Here is a 14,272-nt window from a genome sequence, read left to right as displayed (position 1 = left end):
CTGCCTGTCATAGTGTCCTCACTTATGTGCTAGGCTGGAAAAGCTTGTTGGAGTTGTCTAAAATAAGAATAAATGATCCAGTAAGAACTTGAGCTTGAGAACATCTGTTCTGGCTATTCAGAGGCCTTCTTTACCTCTTTCCACTTCTCAGCAGGGTTACTGACTGAGGTTCTAGGTAAGTAACCCCCAGAGGGCCAAGGCACCATCTGCATTACTCTTACTTTGTTTCTGTAAGGATTAAGAAGGGAAAAAGAGATGATCAGCTGGATATTTTTTTCCCAGAGAGGCGCTAACCCGCCACTTTGGTAAGCCAATGTCGAGCTGAGAACATTGGGATAATACACCCTGGTAGCATTGCCAACACATTTTGCATGTGTTCTAATATTCTACTCCAAACTGCTTGTGTAGAAGGAAAAAGAAACCGAAGGCTTACAGTGTGAGACATGCTTTGTATATGTCCTTTAATCAAGCACACTGAGGTAGATATTATTCCCTTTTCACAGATGAGGACTGAGGTTAGGTAATTGACTGAACCTCTCACAACTAGTAAGGGATAGACAGATCGGTTATAATCTAGTTTCTATCTCTCAAACTCATTCTCTCACATTCTTTCACTTTATTAAAAAAAATCACCGTATCAATGCATGCTTGTTGTAACAAGTCTGAGATGGTATCCTGTCCCTTTTTTCTCTGTACTCATGTAATCACATAGACACACGTATGAAGATTTATTTTCCCCAAAATGTAAAGACCATTTCATTAATGTTAGTCTGCAACTATTACTATGATACTCACATGATAACACGGCTTTCTTAGTCCACACAAGGAAGCCTAACTCCGTTTTTAAAAAATAATTGCACGACATATTCTGTAGTACAGACAAACCATAATTTATTCAATACTTCCTGACAGAAATTTAAATTGTTTTTAGGCTTTTGCAATTACAAATAACACTGTGGTAAACTTTCTTGAACATGTGACTTTACACACTGGAACCTTGATTTCCACAGGATGAACGAACAAAACTAACATTGCTGGATGTAATCTCTGTATTTTTTTTTAATAGATAGCAGGTTGCATTCCCAAAAGATACAGCAATTCATGTTTACAGCAATGTCTGAGGGCTCATTTTCTCACCCTCTTGCCAGCACAAAATACTGTCTTTTTCTTTTTTTCTTTCTTTCTTTCCTTTCTTTTTTTTTTGCCTATTGGGTGGTTTTGGCCTACTGGCGTTTCATTGCATACTCTGATTACTGGTAAGATTGTGGTTTGTGCTTTTGTTTGTCAGGCTCTGACTCATAAAAAGTGACGTACAAGCCCAATCAATGGAATTATCTTCTCTAAGGCCTGGTAAAATCATTCCTACTGGACAGAGGCAAGATTCCATTAGATTCCAGGCACTGTGAACTCTCAGCCGCCAGGGTCTACAGCAGTGGGCATCAGAGAAGGAAAGAAAAACAAAACTAGGTTCAGAGTTGTGAACAGTTCAAAACCAGTACATAAATGGAGAGCGAAATGAGGTTACTTTTACTAACTTTCGAACTCAGCAACCTTTATTGAAACGAGGGGAGGGAGCAGGGAACCTTGGCTAGATGCACCTTCCATAGCTCTCACCCTTCACCTGCAAGGTAATTAAGAAAGAAGGAAAAAGAGTTGACAGAAAAGAGGGAGAGAGAAGAACCTTCCAACAGGGCCATGCTCCCGTCAGAGCGGGAGACTTCCAGAGGGGTTCGAGTTCCCGGGGCTTCGAGGGGCTGTGATGCATGAAGGCAGAGGGCAGCGTGGCCTCCTGCAAGCTCAATCTACTCTCTCCGGTTGAGAGAGAAACTGAGGACAAACCAGAGGCAGGAGCCTCAGTGTAATTACTTCTTCAGCTAGAGTTGCGCCTTTGGATCTATCACGGGATCTCTCCGAATCTTACTTTCCTATTTTGAAAAATGAGGGAGGGGTTGGGAATTTTTGGTGTACAAGGCCACTTCCAAGATTCTACAGTTCCAATGATAAAATGTTGATTGTTTTCTATTACCCTCGTCTCACCTTCTATTGGTATCCATGAAAAAGCAGAATGACTGTAAAACTTGGGTTCAGTTCCAACCTGCAAGCTATGTCATCTTAGACAATCCCTCTGAGTCCTCTGAGCCTTTTTGTTCATCTATAAAACTTACCAAATAAACCTTGTAGGGAGGGCTGTTGCAAGACTCAAGTGAGGGAGTATTTATGAGAGCATTTATAAACTCTAACAGTGTTCTAACAAATGTATAGTGTTTTTACTAAATCTGAGCCACTCACTTCCATTTCTTTGCTCAATTTAAACTTCACTCATCAAATACTTAAATCATTCATTCCAAAAATATTGACAGAGTGTTTGGGGCACTAGAGCTACCTTAGTGAATAAGATACTGGAATTCACTGACATCACAGGACTTGGATGTGAAAGTTCTTTTAAGATCTGCATCAGGTAAGGGAATCAATCTGTGCACATAAATATTTCAACAAGGTGCATAAAAGGTAAATAAGCTGTATCCGGTATATAGCCAGTATATGTCTCCAGTAGAGAGATGAATTCAACAGAGTTCCTCCTACGGCCCCACAGTGACAGGGCACTGTTTCAGGCATTGGGAGATTGAATGCTGAACAGCACAGACCAAGTCCCTGGCCTTCGGGAGTTTACATTCTCTCAGAAGGTTGAACCAGTCAGACTCTACTAACCACATGTGGAAGATAGGACCAGAGAAAGGTATGAGGCCAGTTGTGAGAGTGTGAGAGGCCTAGTTCTGGACTAGGAGTTTCTAGTCTCTTGGTACCACTCAGTTTCCCCTTATCAGAACTGAAGGCGTTATACACTCTGACCTGCACTCCCCTCGTGCCTCATTTCTCATTCCAGGAATTCAGTTTGGGCAAGTTAACAGTCTTTACCATGTAGTGAGATGTTGAGGACAGGGAGTAATCACAGCTATTTTTCAGCCATTGTCAGTTGGCACAGCTTAACTAGATTTCCAAACAGCATCCATTCATACATTCTGCAAAAGTGATTCAGCTTTCTCCTCTTTTCAGGTTCCCCTGGATCTACCCCATGACTCACTTAACATGAGGACTCCCACAGCTAATAACAGACCACCAGCCCCTATGTCACCCCTAAAGTACTGATCATTATGCATTCAGCTGGATAGTCTACAACTGCACATTCTTTTGTATGAGGCACCGTGCTAGGTCCTTGCTTCCTGGCATTTCTAATATTTGAAAATTTAAAAGAGAAATGCAAGTGACTCTAAGACAGCAGAAGCAGCTGCCACTGGATTAAATGAGATAAGGGAGGGAGACATCACTTCTGACTCAAGGAATCAGGGGCAAGAAGGATGCAGCTCTGATGAGAGCCTGCATATGGCTGCCCGCAGTGCTGGATATTTTACCTGGATTCTCTCACTTGATGTGGAGGGCTCCACGAAGGACTTGGACTCTAAGACCTTGAGTGATGATGGGAGGAAATAGGAAAGGCAGAAATGTAGTTTCAATTGAACATCTATTGACTGCCCAATGCTGGCCACGCACAACGCTGGGTACTAGGCACGCAGGTGAACATGTGTGGATCCTGTAATAAAAGGCTTTCAGTGGGGGATACAGACAAATACAATAACCATGCAATTACAGTGACTATACAGTGTGTTGTGTGTTACAGTAGGTAAAAGCACTGGGATGATAGGAGACAAAGTAAGGTGTTTTCAGTTGCACATGATAAAACTCCGTTTCTTATGCTAACCTGTAATAGACTGAAATAGACTGGTTTATGTTATTAAGAACCTCAGGGTGGATCCAGGACTTAAACGAGGAATCTCTCTCTTTCTCTCTCTCCTCTGCTCTCTGTGCCACCACAGTCTTTCATATTGCAGATGGGGTATTCCTCCAAATGAACATTGCTGGATACAGGGACCTTGGAGCAAGAGGCAGGCTTTTCAGCTAGCTCTCAGGGAAGGAATATTCAGGGCAGGGCTCTGGCCCTGCTCGGACCATTCACCTTTCCCTGAAACAACTGCTGTTGCCCACGGAAGGGCACCATGATTAACAAGCTCGGATGGCACACCTATCCCTATTGGTGGGTGGTGGGTAGGTTCTGATACCAGAAGAAAGGGAGGGAGAAATGCATGCTGCCTGAGAACCATACAGAGGCCCCGAAGGGAACACTGCAGCCCTGGAAAGAGCAGGAACACAGAGAAATTTGCATGGTGAGTCCCTGGGATGGTGCGTAGACCAGTTTGGCTGGAGCAGGGGTCACGCTGGAGAGCTGGGAGGAAAACCAGACTGTGGAGCGCCCTGAGTGCTTGCCCACTGGTTCCAGAGCAGCCTGATGGGCGCATGTTTGACAGCTCTGTTCAGAGTCTTTGCAATTCTCCTGAAAACCATTCAGCAACAAGAATGAAGGTGTGAAACTCCTACAGACTTACATCTTCAGAGAAATGAGGAAGTGAGAAAGGTCACAAACTCCGCAGTATCACCCCTGAACCAGCACAGTGAACTACAGTGTGTGGTTTGCCAGCCGCCACAAGGAAGACCAGAAACCGCCTGGGGGTCCGGGTGGTGCAGGGCCCAGCAACCCCCAGTGAAAATTCAACCCCAGGACGCAAGGACCCGGCCTGGCCGAGAAACGCCATGAGCAGGAAGAGGAAGAAAAAACCCTTCAAGTGCCTGGAGGGCTCATAGGAGCAGGTTAGGAAAGAGCAAGGAGCGTGCTGGTAGGAAGGGCACGGCCCTTGGAGTCGGGCAAGAGCCGGGGGTGGGGGGCCTACACTGGTCGTAGAAGGCCTCCTGAGCTGGTTGGGATCCTAAATAAAGAGGAAGCCCAGCTACGCCGAGGCGCCATATGGTAAAGAAAGTGGACATCTCTGTAGTAACACCGGAGGGAGCCCTTGAGCTGAGAAACGTGGAGGCCAGCTTCCTTACTCTGGGCACCAGCATTCTCTCGCAAATCACTGGTTTTGAAAAATCCAGCGCACGCAAACATAAATGATAAAGAGTTGTAACTCAACATCCAGTCAGAGGCACCATAAGAAAAACGTCTGTACGAAGGTACTGTCAGAAAAAAATCTGAAAGGAAGGAGCAAAACTTCCACACAGACTATGAAAATTCATCAGAAAAATGCTGCCACAAAGCAGAAGAAAAATTTAACAACATCCTATTATAACATTTAAAACATGTAACCAAGCAATGGCAGCCATGCAAGAAGCTGAGAGGCAGAAACAACTCAAGGAAGGGATGGTCGGGCAGCCAGGGCCGCAGGCCACAGGAAGACTTGAAACAGGAACTGGTAGATTTAGAAAATAAAAACACAACGTTTCAGAAACCAAATTACAAGAAACATAAGAAAGAAGAGGCACCACTCTAAAGGACGCTGTGGAAAACAAAGAAGAAAAGTGAAGAAGAAAAAACAGAAATAAGTAAAATCATTAGAGAAGGCATGATAGATAAGACAGGTAAAAGAAATCGCACAAATGTAAAGTGAGAGTCCCTGAAGGATAAAAAACAAAAAACAAAAAACAAAAACCCAAACAACGGAACATTTTAAACTACAGCTCAACTTTAAGAGAGTTTGTACTTGGGGTTGGGTGGAGAGCTTGGTCCACAGCAGACCTAGGTTTAGGAAGTAGGTGGGAAGGATGGGCTGGAAGTCATCTGGAGGCTGTGATAGCCCCCGGGGCAGGTCAGAGGCCACCCCACCAGGACCTGCCCTGCTCCCCCCACACCTCTCCCCCCACTCCCCTCCTCCCTCCCACACACACCTCCTGCACCACACTGCCACAGAGAAGGGGCTCAGAAGCCAAGTGAGCAGCTCTGTTTCCTGAGTCCTGGCTCTGCCCAATCTCAACTACCTACAGAAGTAGAGGCCAGGGGCCAAGGAGTAAACGAGATAAATACTTCAGGAGAAGCTCCTTAGACAAAGTTAGAAATCAGAGAACCAGAAAGTACAGAGATTAATATGATTCCATTCATTTTCCAGGAAAATGAATGGAATCATATTAATAGTAGTATCTTGGGATAGTAAAAGTCAATGATTATTTTTGCAAAATATGGTTTCATGCTATTCTAAGTATGTACCAATAACTATGTATTATTTGTTTCACATGCTTTCAAACTTTATATAAATAGTATCATAGTAAATGTTTCAATTTACAATTTACTTCCCCCCCCAAACATTATATTTTTGCAACTTATCCATGTTGATACATGTGGCTCTACTTCATTCAACTACAGCACAATATTCCATAGTATGGCTATACCACAATGCATTTACCCATTCTTTTGTAGATGGACCTTTCAAAAAAGGTCTGACAGGTTTCAGGGTTTTTTTTCCCCCAAGTTTTTATTTAAATTCCAGCTAGTTAACATACAGTGTAATATTACTTTCAGGTATAGAATTAAGCGATTCAACTGTTACAACACCAGCGTTCATCACAAGTTGGTTATTTATTTTGAGAGAAAGTGGCAGAGGGAGAGAGAAAATCTTAAGCAGGGGCTCTATCCCATGACCTTGGGATCATGACGTGAGCTAAAATCAAGAGTCAGATGCTCAACCGACTGAGCCACTCAGGTGCCCATTAAATTTTTTAATAAAAGTAAAACATCTACCTACTCTATGACCCCAAAATTCCAATCTTAGGTATATACCCAAAAGGAATGAATATGTCCACAAAAAAGTGTTCACAGCAAGAATGTTCACAGCACCTTTATAACAGCCAAAAAATAAAAAATAAACTGGTGTACAGATACAGTGGAATACGCTCAGCAATAAAAAGAAAGTACTGATATATGCAGTAGCATGGATAAAAGTAAACACATTAAGTGAAAGGAGCCATGCAAGAGTATATATGTGTGATTCCATATGTGTGTGTATTTATACACATAGAATACAGTTTATATATAATATGAAGTTCTAGTACAGAACTAGTGAAATCAATCTATGGTAGAAAAAAATCACAACAGTGGCTCCCTGATGGTGGAAGGTGGAAGTGGGCATTGTCAGGGAAAGGAAGCTTTCTGGGGATGACTGCCATGTTTTATAACTTGACATGAGTTTGTGTAACACAAGTGTGTCCACTAAGATGTATATACTTAACATTTGTACTTTTCATTGAAAGTAAGTTTTATCTCAAAAAAGTAAACCAATATTTAACTCGGTTAATGCTATGTATGCATGCTAAATTATTTAAGGGGAAGTATACTGCTATCTCCAGTTCTGTTGGAAACGCACCAAAAAAGTAGATGGAATGAATAACAGATGGATAGAGGGCTGGACGGATGGAGAGAATCTGTGATCAAGTAAGCACAGCAAAATGATGGGATTTAGGTGGTGGGTATAAGGCTGTTCATTATAAATTCCTTTCAACTTTAATGGACATATAAATTCTTCATAATAAAATGTAGGGGAAAATTTTAGCATTTAACCTGTCCAGAACCAACTCCTAATTTCATCCTGCCCTAAAGCTGCTCCTCCTTTCTCTACCCAGCCCAGCTCTAGTGACAGCCACTCAGCTGGCTGCCCACCCTTGAGCTGTTGCTGTCCCATTCATCAAATCCATCATCACAGGCTTTCTGCTGTACCTTCAACACGCATCCTGAACGCAACCACCTCCCATCGCCCTGCCATCCTGGCCTGTTACAAGCCATCACCAGCTCTCACCTGGGTCATTCCAGGCTACTGACTCCTCTCCCTGCTGGAATCTGTCCTCCACACAGCAGTCCTCATGAAGTGCTCCCTCCTGCTGCCTTTCCTCCTCCTCTCACTACGTTCCAGCCATACTGACCTCCACGTCCATTAAATCAGGTCCCCTGGACTTCCTGTTCCCCTGCCTGGAATGTTCTTCCTCCTTATCTGCATGGCTTATTCTCTCACTTTACAGTTCTCAGATCAAATGTCACACCAAGAAGTAGTCGCTGAACTTGTATCTAATGTAGCACCTCACATCCCTTATGCTGCTTTTATTTTTCTTATTACTGACATGTGTTTGTTTTCTATGCCCCCCCACAACTAGACTTAAGCTCCAAGGGGGCAGGAATTTTTGCTTCACTACTGTGTCCTAGTGTTGGCTGAATTAATGAAATGGATAAAATGTCACCTCTTCTGAGTCCTTCCCAGATCACTTCCCACCTCCTACAGCTTAATAGTCTCCTCTGTCATATTCTATTTTTTTCTATATTGCTTACTTGTAATTCCTACACATGTATTCTGTCCCCACCCCAACAGACATATGTAAGCTCTTACAAGTAGAGGCCATTTCTTCCTACCTGCCATGGCCCCAGTAGTTAACACGCACAGGGCCTGGCCCAGAGCAGGGGCTGATCCACCTGCACCCACCTGCCAACTTCAACCTCAGGCTGCATTTCCAACACTGCCCTGTTTATCTCTGTGCTTTCTCTGCCCTGTGGAGTATCACACACATTGCAGGACTGAACTGGCCATCTCTAAGGGGATCTAGCTTCCACACCTTAAGATGCCTTTCTTCTCCCCTCAAGCCCCTTGGGTGGCCAAAGGCAGCTCCCAATGAGCCAGGCTCTCCCTGCCTACTCTCCCAGGTGCTCCTGGAATTGCAGATGCCAGAAACAGCTCTGTCTCTAGAGGGCAGTACTCAGCCACGGCCCTGCTGAGCCCTCCAACAGGCCAGCTGCAAAAAGAGTGATCCCAGGAGTCTGCTTTAGGAGGGCCACCCAGATGGGCACACTTCTGCTGCCCCCTCTATTCATCCCACAAAGGGGGCTGTGGTTGGCTGGGCCCCAGGCCAGGCAGGCAGGTCTCAGGTATGAAAGAGGCAGTTTCTGTCCCCAAGGAGCTCTCTGCAGCCTGGTAGAGACAGACAGTGGGGAGAAGAGGAAGCATGCCTGGCCCAGAGCAGGCTGATCCACCTGCATCCACCTGCTTCAACCTCAACTTCAACCTCAACCTGCATTTCAAACACCAAAGACTAGCATGGGGGGAAATGAGGAAGTGGGAAGAAAGGAGTGTAAAGACAAGCCCCACCTCAGGGCAGGACAGCTTTCTGGAGGAGGTGGTGTTTGAGTATTAATAGATATGAGGGAGTAACTGGAGAGAAGGCAGTGGAGGGGAGAATGAGAGGTGCAGGTGCAAAGGTCCAATTGAGAAGCGCAGGGGGTGTGAAGAACAGCTCTGCAGTCAGATTTCCCAGGTGCAAGAGGCTTCGTGTGTCAAGTTAAGGGTGCTGGCCTTTACCCCAAGGCAATCCATAGCAGAGCTGCTGTGGTATGGGCAAATCTGTACTTTAGAAAGAGGGATTTGGGGGCGCCTAAGTGGCTCAGTTGGTTAAGCGTCCGACTTCAGCTCAGGTCATGATCTCACGGTTCGTGGGTTTGAGCCCTGCATCGGGCTTTGTGCTGACAGCTAGCTCAGAGCCTGGAGCCGGTTTCAAATTCTGTATCTCTCTCTCTCTCTGACCCTCCCCTGTTCATGCTCGCTCGCTCTCTCTCTCTCTCAGAAATAAATTTAAGAAAACATAAAAAAAAAATAAAGAGGGCTTTGGCAATATATTGGAAGGCAAATTAGAAGGGGCAACACCTATCAGAAAACCAATTAGAAGATTACTGCACTGAGGAGAGACTGGAGTACTCAACTAAGCCAAAGGAAGACAAGAGAATTAATTCGGAAATGACATGGTGGTAACTGGAAGCAGCATATACAGGAGTGCTAGAGTCAAACTCCACTGTGGGTCTTGGGGGAATTACATGCATGTATACATACACATATATATACATATATGTCACGTATTTATATCCATATTAAGTTTATTTTGAGACAGAGCACATGCATGTGGGAGGGGGCAGAGTGAGAGAGTGAGGGAGAGAATCCCTAGCAATCCCAAGAATCCGTGCTGTCAACATGGAGCTTGATGCAGGGCTTGATCTCATGAACTTTGAGATCATGACATGAGCTGAAATCAAGAGGATGCTTAACCAACTGAGCCACCCAGGTGCCCAGGGCAAATTCTGGTGTCTCATCTGGGAAGTGGGGATGGCAGTACTAGCACCTGCTTCATGGAACTGGTGGAGGGCTGCACTTTCGTTAATACAATGGAAAGCTTAGCGTAGAGCTTAGCACCTCACCTTACACAGGAAGCGCTAAGTAAAATTATGGGGCTCAAAAAAAAAAGGAGGGGTGCCTGGGTGGCTCAGTCAATTGAGCATCCAACTCCAGCTCAGGTCACGACCTCACAGTTCCCGAGTTTGAGCTCCACATCGGGCTCTGTGCTGAGAGCTCAGAGCCTGGAGCCTACTTCGGAGTCTGTGTCTCCCTCTCTCCCTGCTCCTCCCCTGCTCACACTTTCTCTCTCTCAAAAATAAACATTAAAAAAAAACCTTCAAAGAAAACCTCATGTTTAAAAAAAAAAAAAAAGGAAAGATAAAAGAAGGAAGGAATGACTAAGATGGCTCCTAGTATTCTGGTGTGGAAACTAGACCTGCAGTTGTGTGTGTGTGGTCTGGGAACTACGGGGATCCCAAAGACCCTTTCAAGAGGGCCTACACGCTCAAAACTGTTTTCATGGTGTTAATGTTTGCTGTGATGATGCAAATGCAGTGGTGGTTAAAACTGCTGGTGCCCTAGGAAATCTAGGCAGGGGCACTGAACTGTACTAGTATAGTTGTCACTGTACTACTACTCACCATTAAAAAAAAAAGCCAGTTAACTGAAAAATGTCCTTGATGAGGCAATAAAAGGAAAGGAATAGTCTAATGGGCAACTCAGTATTAAAATCTGAAAGGATTTTTTTAATGATGTGTTTTGGCTAAAATGGATAATAAACAAGTTTAATAGTAAAAAAAAACCTGTTTTATTCTTCTCTTTATGTAAGATATACTGGTTGTTATTTAGCCATATTCATTTTTGCTTAATTTCACATAAGCTCTATGACAAGAAAAGTATTAAAAATACTCAGGCCAAAGCTAGAACAATTTGAGCAACAAGACAAAGTATAATTGAATTATAATTCAAAGTATAAAATAATTTTTAAAAGTAAAAACTATTCCATGAGTGTATACTGATATAAACCATTGAGTGCATTAATAAATGGGAGAAAAAAGACAAATCTAGCAGAAGAACTCCAAGTAAATTATGTAGATATTTTACCCTAAAGGAGGAGGGGCCTGACTCCCCACTCCTTCCTTGTGGTCTGCAGAAAGTGACTTCTTTCCAAGCAGTATAGTATTTGAGGGTGGAGCTGAGGGAAGTAATTCTACAAATACTATGGGGTGATGAAGGTCAACATCAACAGTCATAAATGATGATAGTATGTACCCTTGATACGCGGTGAAAATAGCATTTTACTTCTATGATCTTTTTCCTCCAAACCCATAACCTCAGTTTAACCATTAGAAAACATAAGACAAATTCCACTAGAAAGGCATTCTACAAAGTATTTGACCAGCACTCATCAAAACTGTCAAGGACTTTAAAAAGTAAGAAAAATCTGAGAAACTGTCACAGCCAAGAGGAGCCTTAGGAGACATGAGCTCTAAATGTGGTGTTTGGATCCTGCAGCAATAAAAAGACATTAGGGCAAAAACTGAAAATCTGAATAAAGCATGAACTGTAGTTCCTAATAATGCACTGACATTGATTCACATGGTAATAAATGTACCACAGCGATGTGTCAGTAATAGAGAAAACTGGGAGGTAGTAAGGGAGGGAGAAGGCCTGTATGGAAGCTCTGTTCTACCTTCTCAATTTTTCTATAAATCTAAAAACTTCTAAATTTTTTAAAAAATTTTTTAATGTTTTATTTCTGAGAGAGAGACAGCATGAGCAGGGGAGGGTCAGAGAGAGAGGGAGACACAGAATCCAAAACAGGCTCCGGGTTCTGAGCTAGCTGTCAGCACAGAGCCCGACATGGGGGTCAGACCCAAATGTTTACTCATTTTTGAGAGAGAGAGAGAGAGAGAGAGCGCGAGCGAGCTAGCAGAGGAGCAGAGAGAGAGAGAGAGAGAGAGGGAGGGAGGGAGACAGAATCTGTCAGCACAGAGCCGGATGCAGGGCTCAACCCCATGGACTGTGAGATCATGACCTGAGCCGAAGTCAGAGGCTTAACCGACTGAGCCACCCAGGCGCCCCAAACTTCTAATTTTTTTTTAATGTTCATTCATTTTTTGAGAGAGAGACAGAGACAGTGCAAGTGGGGGAGGGGAAAAGAAAGAGGAAGAATCTGAAGCAAGCTCCAGGCTCTGAGCTGTCAGCACAGAGCCTGACATGGGGCTCAAACTCACAAACCATGAGATCATGAAGTCGAACACTTAACTCACTGAGCCACCCAGGTAGCCCTAAATCTAAAAATGTCTAAAAAAATGATTAATTTTTAAAAACCCTATTATTCATTGGGAATAATTCTACCATCCATCACTCTAGCCTTAGAGAATTAAAGTTCGATAATGCGATATCCTATGCATGACTTAATTCGGTATTTACTAAGGTCTTCCTTGTATGCCTCTGAACTGCTGGGTAGCTGCTAGAAAAAGACGAACAAAACAAAATTCAAGGCCTAGTTGGAGATAAAAGACATTTAATAGGTAATTATTGTCCTGTGAGGTGAGCAGAACTGAAGAGCACAGACATGGATTTGGGAAGGTTTCACAGAAGATACGGCAAAGGAAAGGCATAGAACCAAGAAATAGGTAGGCTGGGCCTGATTTTTTTAAACCTGTGCTTCTAAAAACCTTTGTTTTTCTCCCTATTTTTTCCTGAAAATGAAAGCACTGTAGAGGCCAATACTTTATTTATCATGGTGTTTTAACTCTGCATGAGCGATGGGGGAAAAATACTTTAGAAAATGTCAAAATTTCTAAAATTATTACACGTATGTATGAAAGAATTTCATACAGTTCAAAGTAAGTGACTTTTAAAACTAGGATCAGTGAGAAAAGAGGGAGCTAAAAAGGAAAGCGTAAAAATATGAAACAAAGGTAACATTAAACCATGATGTCTAAGGAGCCTGGCTGGCTCACTCACTCAAGAGTGTGGGACTCTTGATCTCAGGGTGGTGTGTTCAAGCCCCACCTTGGGTGGAGAGATTAAGTTAATAAAACTTAAAAAAAAAAAAAAAAGACCATGTCTAAAGTAACTGCCTAAAAGGACAACTCTATGAACAAAACTCTAGGAAACAGCAATAATTCAGCTTTCTGTGTTATTCAGGATCCTTCAAATAACTCAATTCCTACAGGTGTAAATAAGGGAGGTGAACAGGTGAGTAAAGAGCACTGGGCATCTGCTCTGTGACCCTTACATACAGAAGAGAGGTTCTCTATATACACTGTCAAATGCAATCTTTAAAAAGAGCCTTGAAATGAATGCCTTCTCTCTCTTCTAGAGAAAACCCATGCTCAGAGGAATTCGGTACCTTGCAACACAGCAGGATTGGAACCTGGATCCATCTGAGAGGTAAACTCATGCTCTTTTCAGTCCCACTTAATCACTGGCCAGGTACTTGTAATATGGCAGAATTCACCCTGTTGGTTTCCAGACAAAGTGGGTGAGATGGTTTCTAATTTCTCCTTTACTATGATTGCACTCTCTTCACTTCCTAGTCAAGGGCACTGGCCAAAGTACACTTTTAATTACAGTCTTGCTTACAAGTAATATATTAATTAGCCCAGTGTTGGACATACAATATTTACACCAAGGGTAATCCTACAAATATTAATCGACGCACCTGGTTTTCAGTATATTTTATCAAATTCATCCATTTAGGCCACCAGTTCTGCTTATGTCAAGGTAACACACTTGTTGGAAGACCTCCCGTTTCTTACAGTCATGTTGTTAGATATCTAGGCTTTACTTACACCTAAGTGTTTTAAGGTGACTGCAAAAGGGAGGCAACTCCTCCCCAAAAGAGAGCGCCATCATTAGCATTATAAATGGTGTCAAGCTTCTCGGGACTGACAGATTTCTGGGCCTTTCCTAATTCTATGGCAGCTGAGGCAAGACTCTTCCTATTTCTCCGGGCGTAAATATGGGAGAAAAACAATTACTCTGCCGGCGTCACGAGGCTGTCCCAAGAGTAAGAATCCAAAAGGAAAACGTGAAAAAGANCCCCGGCTTCTCTCTTGAAAGACATTTAACTCTTGGGAAGCCCCGGAACTGCAGGTCCGGTGGACAGGAAGGGAGGGTGAAGCTTAGCGCGAACGTTTCCTGCGCGCGGGGACTTAGCAGTGGGAATCCGCCTGGCAGGCGCAGGGGGGCACAGTGCGGACAGACCCACCCCCCGGGAGGTAACCGGGTCGGCGGAG

The 14,272-nt window shown here is 43.6% G+C and overlaps 1 long non-coding RNA gene across 1 annotated transcript; it reads right to left on the bottom strand.

Annotated features, from left to right (window-relative positions):
- Nucleotides 1–913: 913 nt before the first annotated feature.
- On the bottom strand, nucleotides 914–14,068 carry LOC144237601 (uncharacterized). The gene is made up of 3 exons (XR_013336905.1): nucleotides 13,696–14,068; nucleotides 3,411–3,589; nucleotides 914–1,424 (listed from the first exon to the last, which is right to left on the bottom strand). It is a non-coding gene; the product is annotated as an uncharacterized LOC144237601 (long non-coding RNA).
- Nucleotides 14,069–14,272: the final 204 nt, after the last annotated feature.

Source organism: Crocuta crocuta, unplaced genomic scaffold (assembly GCF_008692635.1).
Source record: "Crocuta crocuta isolate KB4526 unplaced genomic scaffold, BGI_CrCroc_1.0 scaffold235, whole genome shotgun sequence".
NCBI lineage: Eukaryota > Metazoa > Chordata > Mammalia > Carnivora > Hyaenidae > Crocuta > Crocuta crocuta.
This window is presented reverse-complemented; position numbering and strand designations above follow the sequence as displayed.